The sequence below is a fragment of the Biomphalaria glabrata genome, chromosome 9, assembly GCF_947242115.1.
Source record: "Biomphalaria glabrata chromosome 9, xgBioGlab47.1, whole genome shotgun sequence".
Classification (NCBI taxonomy): Eukaryota; Metazoa; Mollusca; class Gastropoda; family Planorbidae; genus Biomphalaria; species Biomphalaria glabrata.
Window position 1 is genome coordinate 31,400,700 of NC_074719.1, and position 17,949 is coordinate 31,418,648.

Consider the following 17,949-nt stretch of genomic DNA (forward strand, 5'->3'; position numbering starts at 1 on the left):
ATAGCGGGGAAAATAGTTTCAAGTCATTTAGAGTTGTATAGAGATGAGAATTTAGTGACTGATTTTTTGCTTTGATTTTGTTTATTTTAGTTGAGATTTTAATACTAAACCATCACTTGTCCAGCACAACCAAAGGGGTTTTGAGTTTAAAACCCCCTACCAGGGGGGTTCGAGTTTAAAACCCCCTACCAGGGGGGTTCGAGTTTAAAAACCCCTACCAGGGGGGTTCGAGTTTAAAAAACCCTAACAGGGGGGTTCGAGTTTAAAACCCCTACCAGAGGGGTTCGAGTTTAAAAACCCCTACCAGGGGTTTTGAGTTTAAAACCCTTTACCTGGGGTTTTTGCAGTTAAGCCCCCCTCTTCTATAAAACAAAAAAAAAATGCAAACGAAAATCCCCTAATTCCAAGAGCACTGTTAAGGAAGATTTTGATTTTAAACCCCCCTCTAAAATTTACGATAAACCCCCTCTTCAAAAAAAAAAAAAGCTAATTACACACTCGAAATGTTATGAGCGTAGCTAAATGGGTTTTGACTCAGTTTTGAGTTTAAACCCAACTTCAGCGGGGTTTGAAGGTAAAAAAATACCTCTTTAATAATAAAAACAATGCAAATTATACACTCAAAATGTATGAGTGTAGTCAAAGGGGTTTTGAGTTTAAACTCCCCTCCAGTGGAGTTTGAAGCTAAAAAGTACCTCTTCAATATAAATAAAAGCAAATTACTCACTCTAAAATCTATGAGCGTAGCCAAAGGGGTTTTGAGTTTAAACTCCCCGGCATGGTGGTTTGAGGATAAAAAATACATCTTCAGTGTAAGAAAAAAAGCAAATTACGTACTCAAAATGCTATGAGCGTTGCCAAAAGGGGTTTTGAGTTTAAACCCCCATTCAGAGGGGTTTGATGCTAAAATCACCTCTTAAATATAAAAAAAAGCAAATTACACACTAAAATTATTTGAGCGTAGCCAATCCAATCGAGGGTTTTGAGTTTAAACCCCTCTTCTACAGATGGCTTTTTTTTTAAGTTTAAAACTCCTCCAGATGTTTTCGAGTTTAAGATCCTCTACAAAGCATTTTGAGGTGGAAAACCCCCAACAGATGATTTTGACGATAAAACTTCTCTTTTCGATATAAAATCTAAAGCAAACTACAGTCACTTAATTCCAAGAGCGTATTCAAGAGAGTTTACTCATTTTTACCAGTGGCAGGGCTCCATTAATTAACTGCAGTGAATAGTCATCTGCCGAAATTGAAAAACACTAAATGTGGCTCAACAAAGATGGCTAAGACAGATTTTAGGAGTCAGTTATAGAGATCGGGTCTAAATCAAGGAAATCCTATGCCGAATAAGGAGTCGACCCCTTAGTAAGATTGTGAGAGAGCGACGCATGAGGTTTGCGGGACATGTTCTCCGACAAAATGAATTACGCATAAGAAGAGTTGCAATGATATCCTAGTACAAATTGACGCCACTCATTCATGGAGGTCCTCATGGCAGGTGGGAAGAGGCTTCAGACATTACCAGTGACAGATTTTTATGGAAACAGCTTGACGTCAAATGCTCAGAACGGCGCGGTAGGATCTAAGTCAGTAAGAATAGCACATTAGGTTTTTGAAATAAAACTTTTTAATAGCAGGAAAATGCAGTGTAGAAACCTCAGAATATGCATTTTGTTGGCTTTCAATACCAGAAATAGTGTATGGCGACGGGGCTTCGCCCCGCTCTGGGGGAGCTCCTAGCGCTCCCCCAGACCCATTTGCTAGTAGTGGCGGGGATTTTTCCACTAACTCATGGAAGAACCTATTCTAGGGCACAATAAACGTTTTCCGAAAGAATGAAGGTTCAGAATGTAATAAAGATTATGTACACACACACACATAAATACATACAATTTTATTTCGCAGGGGGGGGGGGGGGAGGCTCGGGGGGGGGGGATTTCCCTCCCCCAACCCCCCCACCCCCGAAAAAAATCCTGGCTACGCCCATGATATATATATATATATATATATCATGGGCGTAGCCAGAGTGGGGATTTGGGGTTCAAACCCCCCCCCCCCCCCGAAATGAACCCCCTCCCGAAATAAAATCCCACCCCTGCGGGGGGGGGGGTCGGAATCTAATGACTGATTTTTTGGCTTTGATTTTGTTTATTTTAGTTGATATTTTAATAATAATAATAATAATAATAATAGTCTTTATTGTCCGTATGGAAATTTGTCTTACAATTTGTGCATTACACCAAACAAAAAACATTATAACTATAAGAAACCAAAGTGTACATTCACACCAGACTCACTCATAATTTACATGTGACAAAGTTTATATCAGATTCTTCCTATTTAATGATTTGATTGCCAGGGGAACAAAAGAGTGTTTGTGTCTGTTTGTTTTTGCTATCGGTGTCTTGTATTTCTTTTGTGATGGTAAAATCACAAAATCCTGACAAAAAGGGTGATTCTTTATTTCGAGGATCTTGTTAGCTTTTTTATTTAATCACTACTAATCAGTACTAAACCATCACTTGCCACAGCGCAGCCAAGGCGGTTTTGAGTTTAAAATCCCTACCAGGTGGTTTTGCAGTCAAAACCTCATCTTCTATAAAACAAAACAAAAAAAAATAATTGAAACAACAATCTTCCTATTCCAAGAGCATAGCTAAGAAAGATTTTGATTTTAAACCTCCCTCTGAAATCTTCTTTTATTATTATTATTATTATTATTATAGCTTTTATATAACGCTACTTTCATGCTTATAGCATGCTCAGAGCGCTTTTGGTCCAATCTCATTTGTGGACCAGTGGGGGGGGGGGGGAGGAGGGGGTATCTAGGAGTTGGTCGCTCAGTAAACAAAACTCTGCCCGAGTCGGGTGTCGAACCTCGAGCCCCCTTCTAGGCAGTCAAGCCAAGCCAAGTTCAAGCGCGCTTGGCGTCTCGACCACGCTTCCAAATCTACGATAAAACCCCCTCTTCAATATAAGACTACCATACATCAGTCACCAGATTCTAGCCAAGGGGAGTTTTGTGTTTAACCCCCCCCCCCCTCCAGCGGGGTTTGCAGCTAAAAACTAGATCTTCAATACAAAAAAAAAGCAAATTCCACTCAAAATTCTATGAGCGTAGCCAAATGGATTCTTTAGTTTAAACCCCCCCCCCCTTGAGCGGGGTTTGAAGCTAAAAAACAACTCTTCAGTCTAGCAGTTGGAGAGCTGAACTGGTCTGAGTAGGGTGCTTATGATTGTTTATCAGTTATTAAGCCTAGCGTAAGGAGATGTTATATTATTATTCTTGCTATGTGTGTGAGCTGGCTATTTGGGGGTAATACTATGTTTTGGCATTGATGGCCTATGTTAATTGAATCTAGTCTAAGCGCCCTGTAGTATTAATTTGGGCACATTTAGTACTTTTAGTTATTGAAGATTATGTATTCAATGTTACATGTGTAACCTACTGTTGGCTGTGAATAAATACAAATTATATACTCCTTCGTTGAGTGTATTGTATAATACTTGCACGTTTTAAGGACCAGCATTGGAGAATCATACCCTTAGTATATCGAGCCATTTAGGCCTATCTATAGCAAGAACTAACCAAAGTTCGTTACAAAGTAATAAAGATTAATTATGTACACACACACATACACACTCAAACTTACAGACATACACACACACATATATATATATTTATTTGCGTGGGGGGGGGAGATCACCCCCCAAACCCCCCCCCCCCCGGAAAGAAATCCTGACTACGCCCATGATACATATACATATATACACACAAGCGCACACACACACATATATATATGTACCCTATTGTTCCTATAATTTAGCTCGGCCGTTCCTTCCGTCGTAGATACTGCAGCCTTATCAGCCTGTTAGTGTGAGTCTAAGTCATGGTATAGGTCAACATTCGTCAAGCTCCAACTTGGAAGTGTCCCTCAAGGAGACAAGGATTTGTTTCGCATGGCCGCTAGCTAGCCCAGCCTGAGAGAATCCTTATGACAGGACGATGTTGTGGCTGTTGATAAATGGGAAATTGGGAACTTCAGGCGTGTAAAATCCTTCCTCCGGTCTCGGAGTCGAGAAAGGATTTCACATGAACACCCTTCTCTTCATTTAGGTGGCCAAGCGTGTTGCTCGCTAGGGATGGAAGGGTCACCAGCGGGTGTTAAAGTGCTTTAAAAGGGTTGTTTTCAGCCCTACCCCCCACCCCACCCGGGACCCCTGGGAACGGTGTCAGTTGCACTCATGAGCTAGACTCAACCATCCCGTTCCTTGTAAGGTAGTAGAGGAACGCGCCGTTCTAGCAGCACTTATGACACTGAGTATATAAACAAATCCTTAGGAAACCTTTGTAGGAGATATCTCACCATACAGAGATAGTGACAAGCGGACTTGCCGCACTCTAAATTTGGACTCTATTGCAAGCCCTTGCACACACTGCCCCTAAAATGTACAACAATTAAGGTCCCCAAGGGTCTTCGCTTCTTATCAGTTCATGAAAATCACAATTAAATTCAATGACCCCGCGAATGACCAGATCCAAACAGACTGCGTCCACCCGGCCGCGTGAGGTATGCTCGGCTCGAAAAAATCCTCTGCTACCCGCTCCATGGTTCCGATACGGGGGAACTTGTTGGACAGCGATAAATGGCCTAAAGTTTCTCAGCTCAGGAAAAAGACTTCAGGCTAAACACTACTAAACAGGATTCATTCTTTCACTGAATCCTGGCCCTAAAACACGCGGGCTTACTGACGCGATATCTCTAGATGCATACAAAGCTGGGAGAAAACTTAAGGTAATCAACTGCCCACCAAAACATGAACTTACGATCGACTACGGCAATCATAATATCTTCGCTAGAACCCTCTTAGCAGGGGATCTAAACGTGGAGGGTTTATAATTACTTCAAGTACAGTGACGTAAGCCTTCCTAAACTTTAGGAAGAAACTGTCAGTAGTCAGTACTAGCTTGCTCTGAGAGTTACAAAAGGCTGGCTGAATATCTCCCAGCTAAAAAACTAGTAGATGTTTGGAGATGCAGAAGACTTATCCATAAGCTGTCTTTTATGTATCATGCCACTAGAATAGCTGATAAAGCTTCTCCACCAACAGGGAAAAAAGCCGACATAATCAAAAGCTTCTTTCAAAACTCGTGTGATGATTGGTTGTATTTCGCATACACCATTGTGGCAATATTCCTTGCTGTTGTTTATTGAGGGAATATTAATAGTCTTCAATAATCTTCTGCTATCGATTAATTGATTCAGAAATGTCGGAAAGAAGCGCGAAAAGGTTCCTGCCAAAGAAACCGCATTTCAAAACTTCCTTCTAAGCAGATCAATTAGGAGGAGTTCGTTGACGAGATTAACTCTGTGACAAAGTTCCATAGTTCAGACAAGAGGTCGGATTGGAATTTCTATAAGACAACCATCAATGCTGGAAGGATAAAAGTTTTTTTTAACATTTTCAGACGAATTCTGTGCCCTAAATAAGGTACAAGAGTTTGTGGACTTAAGTCTCTGTAATGAACAAAAAGTGGACCAGTCACATTAAACATCTTCCTAACAATCAGCTCATTGTATGCGTAGCAATATATTATTAATGGAAATAGAATAATAGCATGAATATATCTCAGTACCTGAGCTATCAGTCTGGAAACACTTTCGATACGTTCACTCTGTTTGTATTGGCGGGGATAAGGTTCTGGCTGTTGATAGTTGGAGCTAGTGTTGTGGTTGTTGATAGTTGGAGCTAGTGTTGTGGCTGTTGATAGTTGGAGATAGTGTTGTGGTTGTTGATAGTTGGAGCTAGTGTTGTGGTTGTTGATAGTTGGAGCTAGTGTTGTGGTTGTTGAAAGCTGGAGCTAGTGTTGTGGTTGTTGATAGTTGGAGCTAGTGTTGTGGTTCTTGATAGTTGGAGCTAGTGTTGTGGTTGTTGATAGTTGGAGCTAGTGTTGTGGTTGTTGATAGTTGGAGCTAGTAATGTGGCTGTTGATAGTTGGAGCTAGTGTTGTGGCTGTTGATACTTGGAGATAGTGTTGTGGCTGTTGATAGTTGGAGCTAGTGTTGTGATTGTTGATAGTTGGAGCTAGTGTTGTGATTGTTGATAGTTGGAGCTAGTAATGTGGCTGTTGATAGTTGGAGCTAGTGTTGTGGCTGTTGATAGTTGGAGATAGTGTTGTGGCTGTTGATAGTTGGAGCTAGTGTTGTGATTGTTGATAGTTGGAGCTAGTGTTGTGATTGTTGATAGTTGGAGCTAGTGTTGTGGTAGTTGATAGTTGGAGCTACTGTTGTGGTAGTTGATAGTTGGAGCTAGTGTTGTGGTAGTTGATAGTTGGAGCTAGTGTTGCGGTTGTTGATAGTTGGAGCTAGTGTTGTGGCTGTTGATAGTTGGAGCTAGTGTGAATGTTGATAGTTGGAGATAGTGTTGTGGTTGTTGATAACTGGAGCTAGTGTTGTGGTTGTTGATAGTTGGAGCTAGTGTTGTGATTGTTGATAGTTGGAGCTAGTGTTGTGGCTGTTGATAGTTGGAGCTGGTGTTGTAGCTGTTGATAGTTGGAGCTAGTGTTGTGGCTGTTGATAGTTGGAGCTAGTGTTGTGGTTGTTGATAGTTGGAGCTAGTGTTGTGGTTGTTGATAGTTGGAACTAGTATTGTGGTTGTTGATAGTTGGAGCTAGTGTTGTGGCTGTTGATAGTTGAAGCTAGTGTTGTGGTTGTTGATAATTGGAGATAGTGTTGTGGCTGTTGATAGTTGGAGCTAGTGTTGTGGCTGTTGATAGTTGGAGCTAGTGTTGTGGCTGTTGATAGTTGGAGCTAGTGTTGTGGCTGTTGATAGTTGGAGCTAGTGTTGTGTTTGTTGATAGTTGGAGCTAGTGTTGTGGTTGTTGATAGTTGGAACTAGTATTGTGGTTGTTGATAGTTGGAGCTAGTGTTGTGGCTGTTGATAGTTGGAGCTAGTGTTGTGGTTGTTGATAATTGGAGATAGTGTTGTGGCTGTTGATAGTTGGAGCTAGTGTTGTGGCTGTTGATAGTTGGAGATAGTGTTGTGGTTTTTGATAGTTGGAGCTAGTGTTGTTGTTGTTGATAGTTGGAGCTAGTGTTGTGGCTGTTGATAGTTGGAGCTAGTGTTGTGGTTGTTGATAGTTGGAGCTAGTGTTGTGGTTGTTGATAGTTGGAGCTAGTGTTGTGGCTGTTGATAGTTGGAGTTAGTGTTGTGGCTGTTGATAGTTGGAGATAGTGTTGTTGCTGTTGATATTTGGAGCTAGTGTTGTGATTGTTGATAGTTGGAGCTAGTGTTGTGGTTGTTGATAGTTGGAGCTAGTGTTTTGGCTGTTGATAGTTGGAGCTAGTGTTGTGGCTGTTGATATTTGGAGCTAGTGTTGTGGCTGTTGATAGTTGGAGCTAGTGTTGTGGCAGTTGATAGTTGGAGATAGTGTTGTGGTTGTTGATAGTTGGAGCTAGTGTTGTGGTTGTTGATAGTTGGAGCTAGTGTTGTGGTTGTTGATAGTTGGAATTAGTATTGTGGTTGTTGATAGTTGGAGCTAGTGTTGTGGCTGTTGATAGTTGGAGCTAAGGTTGTGGCTGTTGATAGTTGGAGATAGTGTTGTGGCTGTTGATAGTTGGAGCTAGTGTTGTGGTTTTTGATAGTTGGAGCTAGTGTTGTGGTTGTTGATAGTTGGAGCTAGTGTTGTGGTTGTTGATAGTTGGAGCTAGTGTTGTGGCTGTTGATTGTTGGAGATAGTGTTGTGGTTGTTGATAGTTGGAGCTAGTGTTGTGGTTGTTGATAGTTGGAGCTAGTGTTGTGGTAGTTGATAGTTGGAGCTAGTGTTGTGGTAGTTGATAGTTGGAGCTAGTGTTGCGGTTGTTGATAGTTGGAGCTAGTGTTGTGGTTGTTGATAGTTGGAGCTAGTGTTGTGGCTGTTGATAGTTGAAGCTAGTGTTGTGGCTGTTCATAGTTTGAGCTAGTGTTGTGGCTGTTTATAGTTGGAGATAGTGTTGTGGTTGTTGATAGCTGGAGCTAGTGTTGTGGTTGTTGATAGTTGGAGATAGTGTTGTGGTTGTTGATAGTTGGAGAAAGTGTTGTGGTTGTTGATAGTTGGAGATAGTGTTGTGGTTGTTGATAGTTGGAGCTAGTGTTGTGGTTGTTGATAGTTGGAGCTAGTAATGTGGCTGTTGATAGTTGGAGCTAGTGTTGTGGCTGTTGATAGTTGGAGATAGTGTTGTGGCTGTTGATAGTTGGAGCTAGTGTTGTGATTGTTGATAGTTGGAGCTAGTGTTGTGATTGTTGATAGTTGGAGCTAGTGTTGTGGTAGTTGATAGTTGGAGCTACTGTTGTGGTAGTTGATAGTTGGAGCTAGTGTTGTGGTAGTTGATAGTTGGAGCTAGTGTTGCGGTTGTTGATAGTTGGAGCTAGTGTTGTGGCTGTTGATAGTTGGAGCTAGTGTGAATGTTGATAGTTAGAGATAGTGTTGTGGTTGTTGATAACTGGAGCTAGTGTTGTGGTTGTTGATAGTTGGAGCTAGTGTTGTGATTGTTGATAGTTGGAGCTAGTGTTGTGGCTGTTGATAGTTGGAGCTGGTGTTGTAGCTGTTGATAGTTGGAGCTAGTGTTGTGGCTGTTGATAGTTGGAGCTAGTGTTGTGGTTGTTGATAGTTGGAGCTAGTGTTGTGGTTGTTGATAGTTGGAACTAGTATTGTGGTTGTTGATAGTTGGAGCTAGTGTTGTGGCTGTTGATAGTTGGAGCTAGTGTTGTGGTTGTTGATAATTGGAGATAGTGTTGTGGCTGTTGATAGTTGGAGCTAGTGTTGTGGCTGTTGATAGTTGGAGCTAGTGTTGTGGCTGTTGATAGTTGGAACTAGTGTTGTGGCTGTTGATAGTTGGAGCTAGTGTTGTGGTTGTTGATAGTTGGAGCTAGTGTTGTGGTTGTTGATAGTTGGAACTAGTATTGTGGTTGTTGATAGTTGGAGCTAGTGTTGTGGCTGTTGATAGTTGGAGCTAGTGTTGTGGTTGTTGATAATTGGAGATAGTGTTGTGGCTGTTGATAGTTGGAGCTAGTGTTGTGGCTGTTGATAGTTGGAGATAGTGTTGTGGTTTTTGATAGTTGGAGCTAGTGTTGTTGTTGTTGATAGTTGGAGCTAGTGTTGTGGCTGTTGATAGTTTGAGCTAGTGTTGTGGCTGTTGATAGTTGGAGCTAGTGTTGTGGTTGTTGATAGTTGGAGCTAGTGTTGTGGTTGTTGATAGTTGGAGCTAGTGTTGTGGCTGTTGATAGTTGGAGTTAGTGTTGTGGCTGTTGATAGTTGGAGATAGTGTTGTTGCTGTTGATATTTGGAGCTAGTGTTGTGATTGTTGATAGTTGGAGCTAGTGTTGTGGTTGTTGATAGTTGGAGCTAGTGTTTTGGCTGTTGTTAGTTGGAGCTAGTGTTGTGGCTGTTGATATTTGGAGCTAGTGTTGTGGCTGTTGATAGTTGGAGCTAGTGTTGTGGCAGTTGATAGTTGGAGCTAAGGTTGTGGCTGTTGATAGTTGGAGATAGTGTTGTGGCTGTTGATAGTTGGAGCTAGTGTTGTGGTTTTTGATAGTTGGAGCTAGTGTTGTGGTTGTTGATAGTTGGAGCTAGTGTTGTGGTTGTTGATAGTTGGAGCTAGTGTTGTGGCTGTTGATTGTTGGAGATAGTGTTGTGGTTGTTGATAGTTGGAGCTAGTGTTGTGGTTGTTGATAGTTGGAGCTAGTGTTGTGGTAGTTGATAGTTGGAGCTAGTGTTGTGGTAGTTGATAGTTGGAGCTAGTGTTGCGGTTGTTGATAGTTGGAGCTAGTGTTGTGGTTGTTGATAGTTGGAGCTAGTGTTGTGGCTGTTGATAGTTGAAGCTAGTGTTGTGGCTGTTCATAGTTTGAGCTAGTGTTGTGGCTGTTTATAGTTGGAGATAGTGTTGTGGTTGTTGATAGCTGGAGCTAGTGTTGTGGTTGTTGATAGTTGGAGATAGTGTTGTGGTTGTTGATAGTTGGAGAAAGTGTTGTGGTTGTTGATAGTTGGAGATAGTGTTGTGGTTGTTGATAGTTGGAGCTAGTGTTGTGGCTGTTGATATTTGGAGATAGTGTTGTGTCTGTTGATAGTTGGAGCTAGTATTGTTGTTGATAGTTGGAGATAGTGTTGTGGTTGTTGATAACTGGAGCTAGTGTTGTGGTTGTTGATAGTTGGAGCTAGTGTTGTGGCTGTTGATATTTGGAGATAGTGTTGTGGCTGTTGATAGTTGGAGCTAGTGTGAATGTTGATAGTTGGAGATAGTGTTGTGGTTGTTGATAACTGGAGCTAGTGTTGTGGTTGTTGATAGTTGGAGCTAGTGTTGTGATTGTTGATAGTTGGAGCTAGTGTTGTGGCTGTTGATAGTTGGAGCTAGTGTTGTAGCTGTTGATAGTTGGAGCTAGTGTTGTGGCTGTTGATAGTTGGAGCTAGTGTTGTGGTTGTTGATAGTTGGAGCTAGTGTTGTGGTTGTTGATAGTTGGAACTAGTATTGTGGTTGTTGATAGTTGGAGCTAGTGTTGTGGCTGTTGATAGTTGGAGCTAGTGTTGTGGTTGTTGATAATTGGAGATAGTGTTGTGGCTGTTGATAGTTGGAGCTAGTGTTGTGGCTGTTGATAGTTGGAGCTAGTGTTGTAGCTGTTGATAGTTGGAGCTAGTGTTGTGGCTGTTGATAGTTGGAGCTAGTGTTGTGGTTGTTGATAGTTGGAGCTAGTGTTGTGGTTGTTGATAGTTGGAACTAGTATTGTGGTTGTTGATAGTTGGAGCTAGTGTTGTGGCTGTTGATAGTTGGAGCTAGTGTTGTGGTTGTTGATAATTGGAGATAGTGTTGTGGCTGTTGATAGTTGGAGCTAGTGTTGTGGCTGTTGATAGTTGGAGATAGTGTTGTGGTTTTTGATAGTTGGAGCTAGTGTTGTTGTTGTTGATAGTTGGAGCTAGTGTTGTGGCTGTTGATAGTTTGAGTTAGTGTTGTGGCTGTTGATAGTTGGAGCTAGTGTTGTGGTTGTTGATAGTTGGAGCTAGTGTTGTGGTTGTTGATAGTTGGAGCTAGTGTTGTGGCTGTTGATAGTTGGAGTTAGTGTTGTGGCTGTTGATAGTTGGAGATAGTGTTTTTGCTGTTGATATTTGGAGCTAGTGTTGTGATTGTTGATAGTTGGAGCTAGTGTTGTGGTTGTTGATAGTTGGAGCTAGTGTTTTGGCTGTTGATAGTTGGAGCTAGTGTTGTGGCTGTTGATATTTGGAGCTAGTGTTGTGGCTGTTGATAGTTGGAGCTAGTGTTGTGGCAGTTGATAGTTGGAGATAGTGTTGTGGTTGTTGATAGTTGGAGCTAGTGTTGTGGTTGTTGATAGTTGGAGCTAGTGTTGTGGTTGTTGATAGTTGGAATTAGTATTGTGGTTGTTGATAGTTGGAGCTAGTGTTGTGGCTGTTGATAGTTGGAGCTAAGGTTGTGGCTGTTGATAGTTGGAGATAGTGTTGTGGCTGTTGATAGTTGGAGCTAGTGTTGTGGTTTTTGATAGTTGGAGCTAGTGTTGTGGTTGTTGATAGTTGGAGCTAGTGTTGTGGTTGTTGATAGTTGGAGCTAGTGTTGTGGCTGTTGATAGTTGGAGATAGTGTTGTGGTTGTTGATAGTTGGAGCTAGTGTTGTGGTTGTTGATAGTTGGAGCTAGTGTTGTGGTAGTTGATAGTTGGAGCTAGTGTTGTGGTAGTTGATAGTTGGAGCTAGTGTTGCGGTTGTTGATAGTTGGAGCTAGTGTTGTGGTTGTTGATAGTTGGAGCTAGTGTTGTGGCTGTTGATAGTTGAAGCTAGTGTTGTGGCTGTTCATAGTTTGAGCTAGTGTTGTGGCTGTTTATAGTTGGAGATAGTGTTGTGGTTGTTGATAGCTGGAGCTAGTGTTGTGGTTGTTGATAGTTGGAGATAGTGTTGTGGTTGTTGATAGTTGGAGATAGTGTTGTGGTTGTTGATAGTTGGAGCTAGTGTTGTGGCTGTTGATATTTGGAGATAGTGTTGTGTCTGTTGATAGTTGGAGCTAGTATTGTTGTTGATAGTTGGAGATAGTGTTGTGATTGTTGATAGTTGGAGCTAGTGTTGTGGTTGTTGATAGTTGGAGATAGTGTTGTGATTGTTGATAGTTGGAGCTAGTGTTGTGGCTGTTGATAGTTGGAGATAGTGTTGTGGTTGTTGATAGCTGGAGCTAGTGTTGTGGTTGTTGATAGTTGGAGATAGTGTTGTGGTTGTTGATAGTTGGAGATAGTGTTGTGGTTGTTGATAGTTGGAGCTAGTGTTGTGGCTGTTGATATTTGGAGATAGTGTTGTGTCTGTTGATAGTTGGAGCTAGTATTGTTGTTGATAGTTGGAGATAGTGTTGTGATTGTTGATAGTTGGAGCTAGTGTTGTGGTTGTTGATAGTTGGAGATAGTGTTGTGATTGTTGATAGTTGGAGCTAGTGTTGTGGCTGTTGATAGTTGGAGATAGTGTTGTGGTTGTTGATAGCTAGAGCTAGTGTTGTGGTTGTTGATAGTTGGAGCTAGTGTTGTGGTTGTTGATAGTTAGGGAAAGTGTAATGGCTGTTTATAGTTGGAGATAGTGTTGTGATTGTTGATAGTTGGAGCTAGTGTTGTGGTTGTTGATAGTTGGAGCTAGTGTTGTGGTTGTTGATAGTTGGAGCTAGTGTTGTGGCTGTTGATAGTTGAAGCTAGTGTTGTGGCTGTTCATAGTTTGAGCTAGTGTTGTGGCTGTTTATAGTTGGAGATAGTGTTGTGGTTGTTGATAGCTGGAGCTAGTGTTGTGGTTGTTGATAGTTGGAGATAGTGTTGTGGTTGTTGATAGCTGGAGCTAGTGTTGTGGTTGTTGATAGTTGGAGATAGTGTTGTGGTTGTTGATAGTTGGAGAAAGTGTTGTGGTTGTTGATAGTTGGAGATAGTGTTGTGGTTGTTGATAGTTGGAGCTAGTGTTGTGGTTGTTGATAGTTGGAGCTAGTGTTGTGGTTGTTGATAGTTAGGGAAAGTGTAATGGCTGTTTATAGTTGGAGATAGTGTTGTGATTGTTGATAGTTGGAGCTAGTGTTGTGGTTGTTGATAGTTGGAGATAGTGTTGTGATTGTTGATAGTTGGAGCTAGTGTTGTGGCTGTTGATAGTTGGAGATAGTGTTGTGGTTGTTGATAGCTGGAGCTAGTGTTGTGGTTGTTGATAGTTGGAGCTAGTGTTGTGGTTGTTGATAGTTAGGGAAAGTGTAATGGCTGTTTATAGTTGGAGATAGTGTTGTGATTGTTGATAGTTGGAGCTAGTGTTGTGGTTGTTGATAGTTGGAGCTAGTGTTGTGGCTGTTGATAGTTGGAGCTAGTGTTGTGGCTGTTGATAGTTGGAGCTAGTGTTGTGGTTGTTGATAGTTGGAGATAGTATTCTGGTTCTTGATAGTTTGTAGTTCATAGCTTCTGATATTTATGCTAAAAATAGTGTAACCTGCCTTATTTAACTGCTTGGGTGGACCATTTTAGGGACCGATTCTTTTAAGCAATCTTTTAAACTTTTTTTCAGCTTCCCACGACGCGTCCAGTTACCGAATGTTTGGTCACATTACATAATCACTTCTACTCGGTAATTTGGTCAATCTGGACAGGAAAAGTCATATTTGAAAGCAAAACAGTGTTTCAAAAAAACAAGTTTGAAACAAATGTCTACCTCTCTCCCCTCCTTGCTTTGTTTCGAGCTGCAGCTCGACTAAAAGCGATTGCTTGTTGAACTATTGATTTTCCCGCTGGTCCATATTTGTATTTACAAAGAGCCATTAAAGTGATCAAGATCAATGAGACTCCAAGAATGATTCTCAAACAAGATTTATGAGACTCCAATAATGATTCTCAAACAAGATTTATGACTCCAAGAATGATTCTCTAAAATTTTAAGACTTCTCAAACAACAGCTTGAAGTTGTTTAGGAAGACCAATGACAAAGCATATTTGAAGTCTCGAATCAATAATAGGACGTATGAACTTCTTTTTTGAAGGAAAGCTTGCTATTTAGAAGTTAGTAGAAGAGCTATATACATATTTAAAAAAATGTAAGACTTTTAAAACAAGAGCCTTAGGAGTCTTAGGACGACTCCAATAATGATTCTCAAACTAATGTTGTAAGACTACTTCATAAAAAAATTAAGATTTAAGAGCCTCCAAGAATGATTCTAAGAAAAATTATCAAGCAGAATATTTAAAAAAATATTTTTTTTATAAAACAAGTAAGTGAAAGTGCATCCATTATTTTAAATCCATCCTGTACTAACTTATGACTAGATCTAGAGTGTACTAGTGCGGTGTCCTAAGTCTAGACTGCTCAGTGCACTATGCTCCAATCCATCCTGTAATAACTTATGACTAGATCTAGAGTGTACTAGTGTGGTGTCCTACGTCTAGATCGCTCAGTGCACTATGCTCCAATCCATCCTGTACTAACTTATGACTAGATCTAGAGTGTACTAGTGCGGTGTCCTACGTCTAGACCGCTCAGTGCACTATGCTCCAATCCATCCTGTACTAACTTATGACTAGATCTAGAGTGTACTAGTGCGGTGTCCTACGTCTAGACCGCTCTGTGCACTATGCTCCAATCCATCCTGTACTAACCTATGACTAGATCTAGAGTGTACTAGTGTGGTGTCCTACGTCTAGACCGCTCAGTGCACTATGCTCCAATCCATCCTGTACTAACTTATGACTAGATCTAGAGTGTACTAGTGCGGTGTCCTACGTCTAGACCGCTCTGTGCACTATGCTCCAATCCATCCTTTACTAACTTATGACTAGATCTAGAGTGTACTAGTGCGGTGTCCTACGTCTAGACCGCTCTGTGCACTATGCTCCAATCCATCCTGTACTAACTTATGACAAGATCTAGAGTGTACTAGTGTGGTGTTCTACGTCTAGACCGCTCTGTGCACTATGCTCCAATCCATCCTGTACTAACTTATGACAAGATCTAGAGTGTACTAGTGCGGTGTCCTACGTCTAGACCGCTCTGTGCACTATGCTCCAATCCATCATGTACTAACTTATGACAAGATCTAGAGTGTACTAGTGCGGTGTCCTACGTCTAGACCGCTCTGTGCACTATGCTCCAATCCATCATGTACTAACTTATGACTAGATCTAGAGTGTACTAGTGCGGTGTCCTACGTCTAGACCGCTCTGTGCACTATGCTCCAATCCATCCTGTACTAACTTATGACTAGATCTAGAGTGTACTAGTGCGGTGTCCTACGTCTAGACCGCTCAGTGCACTATGCTCCAATCCATCCTGTACTAACTTATGACTAGATCTAGAGTGTACTAGTGCGGTGTCCTACGTCTAGACCGCTCTGTGCACTATGCTCCAATCCATCCTGTACTAACCTATGACTAGATCTAGAGTGTACTAGTGTGGTGTCCTACGTCTAGACCGCTCAGTGCACTATGCTCCAATCCATCCTGTACTAACTTATGACTAGATCTAGAGTGTACTAGTGCGGTGTCCTACGTCTAGACCGCTCTGTGCACTATGCTCCAATCCATCCTTTACTAACTTATGACTAGATCTAGAGTGTACTAGTGCGGTGTCCTACGTCTAGACCGCTCTGTGCACTATGCTCCAATCCATCCTGTACTAACTTATGACAAGATCTAGAGTGTACTAGTGTGGTGTTCTACGTCTAGACCGCTCTGTGCACTATGCTCCAATCCATCCTGTACTAACTTATGACAAGATCTAGAGTGTACTAGTGCGGTGTCCTACGTCTAGACCGCTCTGTGCACTATGCTCCAATCCATCATGTACTAACTTATGACTAGATCTAGAGTGTACTAGTGCGGTGTCCTACGTCTAGACCGCTCAGTGCACTATGCTCCAATCCATCCTGTACTAACTTATGACTAGATCTAGAGTGTACTAGTGCGGTGTCCTACGTCTAGACCGCTCTGTGCACTATGCTCCAATCCATCCTGTACTAACCTATGACTAGATCTAGAGTGTACTAGTGTGGTGTCCTACGTCTAGACCGCTCAGTGCACTATGCTCCAATCCATCCTGTACTAACTTATGACTAGATCTAGAGTGTACTAGTGCGGTGTCCTACGTCTAGACCGCTCTGTGCACTATGCTCCAATCCATCCTTTACTAACTTATGACTAGATCTAGAGTGTACTAGTGCGGTGTCCTACGTCTAGACCGCTCTGTGCACTATGCTCCAATCCATCCTGTACTAACTTATGACAAGATCTAGAGTGTACTAGTGTGGTGTTCTACGTCTAGACCGCTCTGTGCACTATGCTCCAATCCATCCTGTACTAACTTATGACAAGATCTAGAGTGTACTAGTGCGGTGTCCTACGTCTAGACCGCTCTGTGCACTATGCTCCAATCCATCATGTACTAACTTATGACAAGATCTAGAGTGTACTAGTGCGGTGTCCTACGTCTAGACCGCTCTGTGCACTATGCTCCAATCCATCATGTACTAACTTATGACTAGATCTAGAGTGTACTAGTGCGGTGTCCTACGTCTAGACCGCTCTGTGCACTATGCTCCAATCCATCCTGTACTAACTTATGACTAGATCTAGAGTGTACTAGTGCGGTGTCCTACGTCTAGACCGCTCAGTGCACTATGCTCCAATCCATCCTGTACTAACTTATGACTAGATCTAGAGTGTACTAGTGCGGTGTCCTACGTCTAGACCGCTCTGTGCACTATGCTCCAATCCATCCTGTACTAACCTATGACTAGATCTAGAGTGTACTAGTGTGGTGTCCTACGTCTAGACCGCTCAGTGCACTATGCTCCAATCCATCCTGTACTAACTTATGACTAGATCTAGAGTGTACTAGTGCGGTGTCCTACGTCTAGACCGCTCTGTGCACTATGCTCCAATCCATCCTTTACTAACTTATGACTAGATCTAGAGTGTACTAGTGCGGTGTCCTACGTCTAGACCGCTCTGTGCACTATGCTCCAATCCATCCTGTACTAACTTATGACAAGATCTAGAGTGTACTAGTGTGGTGTTCTACGTCTAGACCGCTCTGTGCACTATGCTCCAATCCATCCTGTACTAACTTATGACAAGATCTAGAGTGTACTAGTGCGGTGTCCTACGTCTAGACCGCTCTGTGCACTATGCTCCAATCCATATGTACTAACTTATGACAAGATCTAGAGTGTACTAGTGCGGTGTCCTACGTCTAGACCGCTCTGTGCACTATGCTCCAATCCATCATGTACTAACTTATGACTAGATCTAGAGTGTACTAGTGCGGTGTCCTACGTCTAGACCGCTCTGTGCACTATGCTCCAATCCATCATGTACTAACTTATGACAAGATCTAGAGTGTACTAGTGTGGTGTCCTACGTCTAGATCGCTCAGTGCGCTATGCTCCAATCCATCCTGTACTAACTTATGACAAGATCTAGAGTGTACTAGTGTGGTGTCCTACGTCTAGACCGCTCAGTGCACTATGCTCCAATCCATCCTGTACTAACTTATGACAAGATCTAGAGTGTACTAGTGCGGTGTCCTACGTCTAGACCGCTCAGTGCACTATGCTCCAATCACTTTTGTGAACTAGTGGGGGGGGGGGGGGAGTATCTGGAGAGGGTTTCCATGCTGCTTTTCAAAAGCTATTTTTAGCCTCTATGACGGAAGGCCAACGCGTTAGCTGCCGTGGTATTCCAGTACTTATAAAAATAGAAGGCTTATATGGTCTAAAAAAAAGTCTATAGTTTAAATTTTACGAACTACCTAATTCTCTACACATAGCTATTTATTCCTTAGCTTAGTATATTTCTGTATAAAACAAAATAAATTAATTACGACTAATTAATAAACTCATTAAATAATTACTATTTATTTTTATTAATGTGTTGTCATCGACAATGAATAAGTGTGCAAATTTCAGCTTGATCCGAGAAAGG